This window comes from Macaca nemestrina, chromosome 6, assembly GCF_043159975.1.
Source record: "Macaca nemestrina isolate mMacNem1 chromosome 6, mMacNem.hap1, whole genome shotgun sequence".
Classification (NCBI taxonomy): domain Eukaryota; kingdom Metazoa; phylum Chordata; class Mammalia; order Primates; family Cercopithecidae; genus Macaca; species Macaca nemestrina.
In genome coordinates this window covers 165548276-165561418 of record NC_092130.1, presented here as the reverse complement: position 1 = coordinate 165561418, position 13143 = coordinate 165548276, and the positions used below count along the sequence as shown (strand labels likewise).

At 43.4% G+C, this 13143-nt stretch overlaps 1 long non-coding RNA gene across 1 annotated transcript in view; it reads right to left on the bottom strand.

Moving 5' to 3' along the window:
- LOC105492319 (uncharacterized) overlaps window positions 1–11187 on the bottom strand; it is a 164739-nt gene extending 153552 nt beyond the window's left edge. The window contains exon 1 of the long non-coding RNA XR_011624353.1: window positions 11080–11187. This is a non-coding gene — a long non-coding RNA (uncharacterized lncRNA). The remainder of the gene's footprint in view (window positions 1–11079) is intronic.
- Window positions 11188–13143: the final 1956 nt, after the last annotated feature.

Below are 13143 nucleotides of genomic sequence, written 5' to 3'. Positions count from 1 at the left end.
TGGTATTTGACAAAACAGCTAACTGACTCAAAATATTCACAGAATCTACTTGCAGCTGGTTCTCAAGTCAGTATATTACAGACAGCTAATTGACTCAAAATATTTGCAGAATCATATTTATGTTAATTTAATATATGAGTAACAGTCAATGGGCTAAATTCTTAACATCATTAATACTTTAAGAAACAACTGAGTAGACTTAGAGGGATTTGACGACTTGGGCTGTATGATAAAATAAAGTTTATTTTTGTACTGGGTATTTCATGCTTTGTTAAACAAACTAGCCTGGTTTTCCCAGGCCTTCTGTTAGTGCCTGAATTTCTGGGTTCTCTTGAGCAAGGGTGTTGTAAGAATTACTGCATGTATAGCAATGCTGGCAGCTGCCAAGTGTTCAACAGTCATCAAAAGAACAAATAAGATGCTTATCCATATTTAAAACTGGATACCAAATAACACAGACCAGATGAAAGTGGCACTTTATGGAACAAAGCACAAGAGCATCTGGGATGTTTTCTCTATTTTTGGTCGGCTCATTTTAGGGAGGCGTGAGCTGAGACTAAAGAATTTCAGAACAAAGATGACAAAATTATTATAAACCAGTATGTATTCTGTATATTTTGCTTCAAATCTATGACATTCAGCTAATATTTCTACAGTGTCAATGGGTAAGATGCCATTTTTATTTCCTTGCTAGGCAAATCTTGGTGCTATTCCCAAAGCGTAGAGTATGATGTTTCAGGTTTCAGATGTCTGGTTATCTTTCATCTCTTTCCAGTCTAGGGTAGAGTAGTGTTTGACTTGCAAAGGGTTAAATCAAATCATAGAAATTCCCTGGTGGTAATCCTGTAGAACTGAGCTCAGACTCACTCAGGAAAGAAATGGATGTGTCTTCTTGTTTCGATGATAAGTGCATAGGACACTCCCCACAGGGTGAAAAGGGAAGTGGCATATGATTTGTTTTTATTTTTAATTGACAGATAATAATTGTATATATTTATGGGGTATACTATGTTTTGACATATGTGTGTATTGTGCAATGATTATATCAAGCTAATTAACATATCCATTGCCTCGCCTACTTACCATTTTTTTGCGGTGAGAACATTTAAAATCTTTGTCAGCAATTTTGAAATGCACAATACATTGTTCTAAACCACAGTCATCATGTTGTGCAATAGGTCAGTAAAATGTATTCCTCTTATCTAACTGAAACTCTGTACCCTTCGACCATCTCCTCTGTCTCTATTTCCCTGGCCCCTCCTCTACCAGTACATTAAGGTTTTCTAGAGGGACAGGACTAATAGGATAGATGTATATATGAAGGGGAGTTTATTAAGGAGTATTGACTCACACAATCTCAAGGTAAAGTCCCACAGTAGGCCATCTGCAAGCTGAGGAGCTAGGAGCCAGTCCAAGTCCCAAAACCTCAAAAGTAGGGAAGCTGACAGTGCAGCCTTCAGTTTGTGGCCAAAAGCCCAAGAGCCCCTGGCAAACCACTGGTGTCGGTCCAAGAGTCCAAAAGTTGAAGAGCTTGGAGTCCGATGTTTGAGGGCAGGAAGCATCCAGCATGGGAGAAAGATGAAGGCTGGAAGACTCAGTAAATCAGCTTATCCCACCTTCTTCTGCTTGCTTTATTCTAGGCATGCTGGCAGTTGATGAGATGGTGCCCATCCACACTGAGGGTGGGTCTGCCTCTCCCAGTCCACTCACTCAGATGTTAATCTCCTTTGGCAACACCCTCACAGACACACCCAGGAACAATACTTTACATCCTTCAATCCAATGAAGTTGACACTTAACATTAACCATCACAGCCAGCCTCTGGTAACCATCATTCTACCCTCTATTTCCAGGAATTCAACTTTTTTAGGTTCTAAAAATAAGGGAGATCATGCAATTTTTGTCTTTCTGTGCATGGGTTATTTTGCTTAGCATAGTATCCTCTGTGTTGCCACAAATAATTGAATTTCCTTCTTTTAAAAGGCTGTATAGTATTTCATTGTGTTTATGTATATTATATTGTCTTTATCCATTGATCTGTTGATGGACACTTAGGCTGTTTCCATGTCTCAGCTATCGTGAATAATGCTGCAGTAAACATGGGAATACAGATATCTCTTCAACAGACTGATTTTAATTTCTTTGGATACATACCCATGAGTGAGGTTGTTGGATTACATGGTAATTCTATTGAGAACATACAATTGGGAAAAGACAGTTTCTTTGATAAATATTTTTGAGAAAACTGGATATCCACAAGCAGAAGAATGAAACTAGACCCTTATATTATACACAAAATGAACTGAAAATGGATTAAATACTTAAATGGAAGACCTGAAACTGTTAAATTACTAAAATAAAACATAGGGAGAAGTTTCTATGACATTGGTCTGAACAATAATTTCTTGGATATTTCAAAAGCATGGGCAACAAAAGCAAAAATAGGCAAATGGGATTGCATCCAGCGAAAAAGCTCTGGATAGCCAAGGAGACAATTAACAGAAGGAAGGGATGATCCACAGAATGGAAAAAAACCATACACTTATTTGTAAACCGTACATCTAATAAGAGGCTAATATATGAAATATACAAGGAATTCAAACAACTCAGTAGAAAGAAAGGGACTTCCATTCCTGAGTTACTTCTCTTAGAATAATGTTCTCCAAGTGGGAGCTAAGCTATGAGGATGCAAAGGCATAAGAATGATACAATGGATTTCGGGGACATGGGGGAAAGTGTGAGAGAAGGGTGAGGGATAAAGACTATACATTGAGTACACCACTCAGGTGATTGGTGCACCAAAATCTCAGAATCACCACTAAAGAACTTATTCATATAACCAAACACCAATTGTTCCCCAAATACCTATTGAAATAAAAAATTAAAAAACACTGTTAAGAAAATGATAAGCCAAAGACTGGGAGAAAATATTTGCAAAACATGTATCTGCCAAAGGAGGACATATACAAACTCTATAAGAAGAGTTTTAAAAGAAAGAAAGACAGAAAGAAGGAAGAAGGAAGAAAGGGAGGGAGGGAGGGAGGGAGGGAGGGAAGGAGGGAGGGAGGGAGGGAGGGAGGAAGGAAGGAAGGAATGACGGAAGGGCCTGAACAGATATTTCTCAAAAGAAGACATATGAATGCCTACAGGTATATGAAAGAATTCTCAACATCACTAATCAACAGGGGGATGCAAATTAAAATGATAATGAGTTATCATGCCATACCTGCCAGGATGGTTATTATCAAAAAGTCAAAAGATAACTAGTGTTAGTAAAATTGTGGAGAAAAAAGGAACCCTAGTATACTGCTGGTGGGAAAGTAAATTAGTGTAGCTATTCTGGAAGTACCATCTTTTGAATGAACTCTCTCAGCCATCCAAAGCTTGGGACAAAAGGACAGGTAAGTATTATTTGAGGAGAAAACCTGAGAACTATTTGAAGCCTGGAGCTAGGCTGACAAAGTGGTCTTCAGTGTTAGGTAATTGGACACGTGTGGAGCAGAGGATTCTAAAAAGCAAAAGAGGCACGAGGAAATTTTAGTGACACACTTTGTTTTAGGTCTGATTTTCCAGACGTAGCCCCTGGTGGAGGCACATTATGACTTTCATGACCCCCAGACACCCTGATTCATAATCGGTTAGTGAAACATACTGCTTTTCTGCAAAAGCCAAGATATGTTGAACCAACTGGAAACAGAAAGGGCAGTAAGAAGCAAGAACAAATAAGAAAGAAAATGAGAAAGAAGGCTGGCACCCATAGTGTGGCAGTGGAGGTGGCCTGGGATGGGTGAAGTACAGCTGACCCTATGGTTTAGGGGCACCTGGAAGTATTGATGCACAGTGGATCCTGTGATACTGGTGAGAATTTCGAATGGGTGATGCACAGTAATATGGTTTGGATCTGTGTCCCCTCCAAATCTCCAGTGTTGGAGATGGGGCCTGGTGGGAGGTGTTTTGGTCATGGGGGTGGACCCCTCATGGCTTGGTACTGTCCTCAGGATAGACAGTGTGTTCTTGCAAGATCTGGTTGTTAAAAAAGGGTGTGGCACCTCCACTTCCTTGCTCCTGCTTTCACCATGTGACGTGCCTGCTCCTGCTTCACCTTCTGCCATGAGTAAAAGCTCCCTGAAACCTCCCCAGAAGGCGAGCAGATGCTGGTGCCATGCTTCCTGCACTGCCTGCAGAGCTGTGACCCAATTAAGCCTCTTTTCTTTTTTTTTTTTTTCTTTTTTCTTTTTTTTTTTTTTGAGACGGAGTCTCACGCTGTTGCCCAGGCTGGAGTGCAGTGGCGCGATCTCGGCTCACTGCAAGCTCCGCCTCCCGGGTTCCCGCCATTCTCCTGACTCAGCCTCCTGAGTAGCTGGGACTACAGGCGCCCGCCACCGCGCCCGGCTAATTTTTTGTATTTTTAGTAGAGACGGGGTTTCACCGTGGTCTCGATCTCCTGACCTTGTGATCCGCCCGCCTCGGCCTCCCAAAGTGCTGGGATTACAGGCTTGAGCCACCGCGCCCGGCCTAAGCCTCTTTTCTTTATAAATTACTGAGTGTCAGGTATTTCTTTATAGCAATGCAAGAATGGCCTAAACACACAGTAAACGCTATGATGACAAGGATCAAAAGAGGTCCACCCGAAATGTAGAATTCAGAGAGGATTTTTAATGGAGCATGCAGCCATCTGCACTTTAATATCATAGTCTCATTTTAGATATGGATGTTGGTATTCATGAAGGAATGGGCAGCAGGAATCGGTTTCTTCTTCTGCATCTGAGGATTCCTCAGGGCAGGTTTCACTGGGAAGCCATGGTAATTCATTGCAGTATGCATGCTCTAGCCTGGTGCCCAGTCCAGAGTACCTGTGTCAGGATCTGAATCCAGCACTGTGTCTTAATAAACTGAATTACTGTGAACTGTAATAGTGAACTGCAGTCTGTCTGGTAGCTCAGGTGATCTCAGAACACCTACATTTGTGAGGACAGAGTATGCATCTAGGTCAGAAACCTTACCCATCAAGAGATGGCCAGTTAGTGGGGGTTTAGGAGCAAAAATCCAAATTTCCTCTTCCAAGAGCTTTCCTTCCCTGGTTTCCTTTAGTTTTTGTTTGTTTAAGAAAATGTCTTGGTTTATAGATAGTTAGAAATTCACCTACTTGTAAGAGTAATATCTATAATATTTTAAATATTGATAGTTATTACACAGCATTTTATAATAATTATATTATATTATGCCCATATGTTATGTACATTAATATATTACTATATTAATATTGATCTAGTATTTTTAATGGAACTGGTAAAACTGTTCTATTGATTTTAAATATAGAGGAAGTAAGCTGCCTGATAGAAGCGTCTTTGGGTGTTTGATTCTCTCCTATATCCTATTGGTTAGAATAGTGCTAGGGACATAATAGGTGTGGAAGAATATATTAGCTGAATGAACATAGAGATATCTTTCAAGAGACTGTGCTTTGTACAAAATTATATTGATTAATTTCTCAATTCAAATTATTGGCCAAAGCAGATCTGGTAGCTAAAGACAGTGTAAACTTGTGAAAAAATAAGTTAAAGAAAGGGGGAAATGGAAGGCAAAAACAATGCACTAGTTGTATTTTTCCATGACTTTGAAGTGTCTGCTATTGTTCAGACCAAATATTCTATTCCTGTGCTAAAACCAACCCATTAAAAGAAATCATTTGCTCTGGGCTAAAATGATTGAGAAATAAGAATTCTAAAGTATATGTACTTTCTAAAATTTCAAGATACCAAGTCAGGGTTGAAAGTATTCAGCTTCCTATATCCTCAAACTTTCTTCTCTTTGTTTAGTGTAGCTTTTTGCTGTATAAATACGCTGAGAAAAATCAGATAAAATGTTAATTACTTAGGCAATATAATACTAAAGAAAACAAGTGATCACTTACCACTATATGGCTAAAATAGAGATGAAGTAGACATAACCTTACATTTAAAACAGATTTGTTTTATAGTAAGTCACTCATTCTACAGATATTTCATGAGCAACTACTACATGCCATATAGTATTCCAGGTGTTAGGGATAAAACAGTGTACAAAACTGATAAGAATTCTTGCCATTATGACGTTTATATTCTGCAAAATTGTGTTTTCATAGTTTTATCATAGATTTAAAAAATATTCAGTAAAGTTACTATCTTCTAGAACAGGAGTCACCAACCTTTTTCTGTGAAGGGACAGGTAATAAATATAGTAGCCTTTGGGGGGCACCCTTTTCCCTCACCCCCAGGCTAAGTAAGCGTTGAATGCAGGGCAACCCCCTCTCAACAGCTTCTCCCAAGAAACAGCCAGCCAGAATGGAGTCATTTGCTATGCAATCTTCTATCGCTGCACGTGCTCAACACACCACCCCACATCCAGTTCTTTCTAGCCCTGTTAATCCTCTTTATAAAAGACAAGCCCTGTCAGCCTCATCCTTGAGACACTTCAAGATTTTATGGCTGGGCATTCTCCATATTGCAATAGTCTCTCTCCCTCATGACAATTTTGTTTCTGAACAAAGTCTCTCCTTACCTAAGTCCAGTTTTGGTTTTTATTTGAGAGTTTGCTGACTTAACAAAAGGGAAATTAGAATACTTGCTTTCTCAACCTACAGCTGCAACCTCCACATCTAACTGACATGTCAGAGCCTTCTCTGACCCATGGAAGGGAAAACTCGGCTCCCAAGAAACTGAGCAAAGCTGTAAAAAGAAATGAGAATGTGCCCAAAGCGATCTTTCCCTCAGCTTTATAGATGTTAGTAACATTCCTTACGGAGACTTACGCAACAACAATTTTCACAGGATCATGGTACTCTTAAGTTGCAGCATCATTTTGAGAGCAATCATTTATACTTTAAATAAAAAATAATTTTAAGGGTAGACAAGATTTTCTCTTTAAAAGCCAAACATCATCCAGCTTTTTAAAGTACAAATAAAAGCCACTGAAGCATTCTATAGGTTTCAATTTTAATAAGACAAATGTTGATATATATGTAAAAAAAAACTTCTTGGGATCGTCAATAAATTTTAAGAGTAAAGGGTTCTTGAGGACAAAAAAGTAAGAGTAAACCACTGTTGTAATCAAAACTTGAGTTGATTGTCTCCGGGCCTCATTGATCGATTTTTTCTGATAGACCCTATAAAGAGTCATTAACTGTCTGGGCTCTAGGAGACACTCATTGCCTAGGTTTGCATCCTTGTAGCTCAGGAAGCTGGTGATAGCTACCTGAGGGATTTAACCAAAGTCAGCTTGCTTCATCTTTTGCAGACATCACATTGACATTGTGAGGTTTTTGCCAGGTTTTTTAATTATCATTATTTTTCCAATTATTTTTTATTTTTCTCTTTTTTTTTTTTCTAATTTTGGTCTGTATTTTATTTCTCTCCATTTTTATTTTTTCTTTTCTTTTTTCTTATTCTTTCATTATTCTTCCCATTTTACTTCTTGTATTTTCTTTTTCTTCATGCTTTTTCTTTTTTGCCTTTTGTCTTTTATTTTTATTTCCTTGATTTATTTCTTCTGTCTTCTTATTTTTTATTCTCCCCTTTTATTTCTGATTTATCTTTTTCTTTTCTTCTCATTCATTTTTTTCCTTTTCTTTATGTTTTTCTCATTTTCTTCTTACTTCTTCACCATCTGGCCCCACCTGCACTAGAAATCCTTGTGGGCCTCACTCCCACAGTGCTGTGAGTGCAGGCGCCTCACCCCATCCCCCCAGTAACTGAGGGATGCCAGGGTCCAGCACAGCCTCACAGCGAGTCCTTGTCGCCTCTCCAGGTCCCTCAAAATCTGAGCAATCGTGGTACCTCAGGCGGAATCAGTTTCCTCATGGATGAGTCCATTTGCAGCTGCTTCTTGCTGGACAGCTCTGACAGGCAGGGCACCAGCAGAATTAGCCCCTTAGGCTAAAATTCCCCAGGGCTACCTTCCCTCTCTGCATGGCTCCAGCCTCTGTCTCTGACCACCGGGGATCCCTGGAGTGTCCTCAGCTAGGTCACCTCTAAGTTGGTCTACAATCTGCCTTGCAGGTATGCCAGAAGAAACCTGGATGAACCTGAAAGTGAAGGCTAAGGGGAGATGCTTAGGCCTCTCGTGGTGGCAGCAGAGGGAATAATAGAAAAAGAGGGTTTCCCAGAAGCCAGACCACACTCATTAGGCTTCCGATGGAGACCGAAGACCACCCACTCCACAGGGCCCCAGGAGATGAGGCAGGAGACTGGCAGATTCTGAGCAACCCCGGCACAAGCGCGCGACGCAGGAGAGGTGGTCCCAGTCAGCCAGCCAGAGCACCGGGCGTGGAGGCATCTCACGGCCGCGCAGTGTCCCAGCGGACCTCAGGCAGCTCCCTGGCCTTGGAGATCCTTGCTTCCAAATTAGCCAGGCGGCTGCCAGGAGCTGGAGGAAGCAGCAGGAAAGAGCGCCTCAGCCCCACCTGGGCAAGACTGCAGAGACTGGCCTGAACGTGATGTCTTCCTTGCTGGCCCTTCTCCTCTTCCTTGACCTTCTGTGATTTTTTCTTACATGTTGTAAGGGAAAAGAGATGTGTCTTTCTCCCATACATCCACCCGTGTCCAGAAACTCCCTCTCCCGTTCTCCCCCAGAGGAGCCGCAGGACGGGGAAGGATGGGCAGGGCTCTCCCTTGGTACTAAAATGGGAGAGTTCCCTCAGCCCCCTCACAAGACCTGAGGCAGGGGTGTGGCTTGCCCAGCAGCTCACACCCCCAGGGGGAGCGTGCAGAGGAGCAGGTGCAGAGGTTGGGGTGAGTGCTTTGGGCTCTGGCCTGGCACAGTAGTGTCTAGGGGTGGGTGCCTGCAACCCTGGTATTACAAAGCTCTTTCAGCATTGCTGTCTGCAGACGGCTTGAGTGTTAATCAACTCAATGGACCGCCTGCCTTATCACAAGGGCGGAGTGTGACAGCCTTCTGTATCTCAAGCTCTTGTCCAGTGTCCCAGAAGAATCAGATCACAGGTGGGCTGCAAGGATGACTGCAAGGTTTTATTGAGTGGTGGAAGTGGCTCTCAGCGAGATGATGGGGAGCCGAAGGTGGACCGGTGAGGCAGATAATCTTCCCCTGGAGTTCCCTCTTTCTCCACGTTGTGAGCTTCTTCTCTCCTTCTCTGCTGCTCCGCCCTGCCTCTCCCTGCCACTGTTTGCCACGCTGCTGCTCTCTGCTCCTCTTCACCATTCTCTGCCGCTTTCTTCCTCTGCTCCTCTTGACGTTCCACCACTTACGTGTGTGCCTGCTAAGGTCTTGGGTTTATATGAGCACAGGACTAGAGGCATGGCAGTCCAGAGTGGTCTTGGAAAATGCAACATTAGGGGCAAAAAACAGGAGTGCCCGTTTTCACTTAGGTCCGCAGGCACAGGCCCCAGGGTGGAGCCCTCACCACGGACTCCCGCCCTTCTCTACCCAGCACTTCTCTGCCCCCTTCCATATCAGTACTGCGGTTGCATGGAACATGTCACCAGAATTAACACATTGTTATTACCAAAAGAAAAAAGGAAAGGAAAAAAATCCCCACAGCTACCTTCTCTCTCTGTCCCTTGGGCCAGGGAAACTGGATATGTGACATGACCCAAGACAGCTGCTCAGGACACAGCATGCTGGGGCAGGGGAGGAATGTTCTGGTCAGTGCCTTGGGCTGAGCCCACTTCGGGTTTCTACCCTCTCCTCTCCAGACCACCAACAGAGGAGGCCTTTAGGGGCTTGAGGTCTGGGCAGCTGGGGGCCAGGAGTAGTGGGAGCTGCTCTGGGGCTGCTGAGATGAGGACGGGGTCACTGTCCCTGCTCCTTCCCCAGAGCTGGACATTCCCTTCCGCAGCTGCCGTGAGGACATTTATTCTCTTCCTCAAAAGTGGGTGCCATCCCTCCCCCGACCCCACTGTTGGGTAGAGGGAGGATGACCCAGGGCTAGGAGTAGGGAGGCAACTGCAGAGAGGGGTCGGCTGTCTCTTTGGTGCTTGGTCTTCATTATCAGCACTCATCTGGGCATGTGCTAATTCCACATGGGGACTTCTCCCCACCCCCACCCTTCTGTCTCATCTCTTGGCCTTGCCTCTGTTCCTGACACTGTTGCATCTCCATAGGGTGGGGGCAGACAAGGCCCAGTGGCTCTCACTGGGTCACCTTCACGGCCATGTGCAAGGGGAAGCTATGGGCCCTTGGCTGGGGGTCTCCCCTGCATCTCTTAATTTTATCTCTGCTGTTTCTGTTCTTGAGAAACTCCTGGAGGGAGTTGTGCACAGAAGTGGCCCCCACACTCACCTGAGTCCTACAGTTTTTGGTGATGGATTTTGTTTTTTATTACCTCATTCCCTTGATTTATAAGGACTCTGCCCCTACTCATCACATGTGCTCCCAGCCTAGGCTCAGCTGCAAATCGAGCCCTTGGGTCCCAGAAAGTGGTCTCACCAACTGCAGCCTTCTTATCCCACATCCTGACCATGAGCTCTAGCTGAAACTCTCAGAAACAGCCTAGTTCTTTGAGAGGGGTTGGCTGGGCTCAGCCCACCAGCTTCTGGACTCAGTTTCACCTCCGGATCAAACAGGTAATAAAGAGAATGTTGGCAAGGGAGTCTAAACATTATGCTGGATGCATGTTAGGGCTGCAAGAGAGGGAACAGCCATACCAGTTAGAAGGCAGTTACAGTCCAGAAAGAATGAGATAGTTTAAAAAAGGATATCCACAAAACAGTCCAGATGCATCTCGGAAGCAGAATCAGCAGGACTTACTGGATTAGGTGAGTGGTAGAGAGTCAAGGCCAGCTCCTAGCTGTCCAGCTTAAGCCACGGGGTGGATGAGAAAGACTTGATTCAGCACAGATTTACATGGGAAAACCAATGTTCAGTTCAGGACACATTAAAACTGTGTGGAGTGTGGATGCCATGTTACCATTTGGATATGTGACATTGTGTCTCAGAGGAGAGGTCGGGACTGAAGATAACATTCAGAAGCTTCAGCGTGGGAACAGTGTTTAGAACCATGGTGGACTAGACCATTTTTGCATTGCTATAAAGGAATACCAGCAGCTGTATAATTTATAAAGAAAAGAAGTTTAATTGGCTCACAGTTTTGCAGGTTGTACAGGAAGTGTGGTGCCAGCATCTGCTTCTGGTGAGGCCTCAGGAAGCTTACAGTCACGGCTGAAAGAAGAAGAGGAGCCTGTGTGTCACATGGTCAGAAAGGATGCATGAAGGAGGGAAGGAAGAGATGCCACACACTTTTAAACAACCAAATCTTGGATGAACTCAGTGAGAATGCACTCGTTACCATGGGAAGGGCACCAAGCCATTCATGAGGGATCTGCCCCCATGACCCAACCACCTCCCACCAGACCCCACCTCCAACATTAGGGATTACATTTCAACATGAGATTTGGAGGGGACAAATATGCAAACTGTATCACATGGCAATTGAGGAGACTATCATAGAGAGAGGAAAGAGAGTGAAGAAAGCCTGGACTGATTCTTGAGGAATTCTGATATTTGAAGATAAGGACACGACAACTAAGTTGGAAAGTAATGAAGCAGAAAGGCAGGAAGAAAATAAGGAATGTGGTGTCAACAGAGGCTGGCAGCAAAAAGAACAGAGACAGGGCTTAGGGGATCAAAGGGTAAGTTCAAGGGAGGCACATGTGTAGGCAAAGGGGACACATGGGAGGTTTGGCCTTTGAAGACAAGAGAGGGCCTCCCTTTGTTTTACAAGAAAGAAGAAAGAAGATTTGTCTAAATCAGGGGTCAGCAAACCTGCAAAGGGCCAGAGAGTAAATATTTTGAGTTTCCAGGCCCATATGGTCTCTGCTACAGCACCACTGCTATGGCAGGAGGGCAGCCACAGAAAATAAGTCAACACATGCGTGTGGCTGGCTTCCAACGAGACTTTATTTATGGACACTGGAGTTGGAATTTCATAGAATTTTCATGTGTCATAAAATATTATTCATCTACTTTTTCCAGTTATTCAAAAATGTAAAAACCACTGTAAGCTGGTGGGCCGTATGAAAACACGCTGAAGGCCAGATCTGGCTGATGCGCCATCGTTTGCTGGATCCCGGTCTAGATACTGGCAGGAACGTAGTAATATTTCTAAAACAATTGTGCATGGGGGCTGGGGGTGTGAAGGGCAACATGTTCCACTCACAGAACTCTGTCACTTCAGTGAGGTGTGAGTCACAGGCTTCAGCTGAGGTAGGAGTAGGCTTGAATTGCCACAGGCAAAGAATTCTTGAGAAGACAAGGAAGCTGTTTTATCGGAATAACACAGTGGCATGCAGAGCAGAGTGGAAATCCCACAGAAGCATGACGGTGTCTACCGATGGGAAGGAGTGAGGCTCCTGGAGGCTCTGACATGGAAGCTGAGTCTTCAAGGATGGTCCGAGATTGTGAATTCATTTAAAAGTGGGAAGCAGTATTAAAGTGTGAAGAGACCAAGAAGAAGTCATCATCTGCTACAACATGGCCGTTTACAAGTGACAATAATCACATTCAATAATTTCTGTTTTAAGCAAATTGCCTTTGAATGATACTAAAACAGAGATTGACTGTAGTGTAAAATGTCCAGACATCCCCCAACAGGCCAGTGGGCTGCCTCGCACACACATCTGGTCAGCATCTGGAGCGCACAGAGGAGAAAATTCATCATATTTGCTCTGCATGTTAAACTCGGGGGCAGCCAGAGAAGTTCTTGTTTGTTTCAAATCAGGCAAATTTGCTCAATTTGGGAACAGGATATATATAAGGCCTTAAATGCAAGTCCCATTTCCAGTTTCTGTGGAGTCTAGTATAAGCTCCCGGAGGATAATCTCACCTTCAAACCAGCTCAGCCTTTGTTCCTTCTGGAATGGTACAAGAAGAGTCAATGTCTAAGAGAGCAGAGCTGAGATTTCAGAGTAGGGATTCACAATTCTGTGTTCTTAAATTTATATTTACATTTCAGAGTGTCTGGTAAATCAACATTTTTTAAAGGCAACATGTCGACTCTAGTTATTAAAAGATTTGTTCAAGAACATTCACATTTTAGGCTTTAAGATCTCTTTTGGAAATATCCAGTTAAGTTCATTTTAAGTTGTAAAAGAAATACACACCTTTAGGGGGAGGTGGTTTTTAGGTAACATGCATGTTTTGCAATGCGAA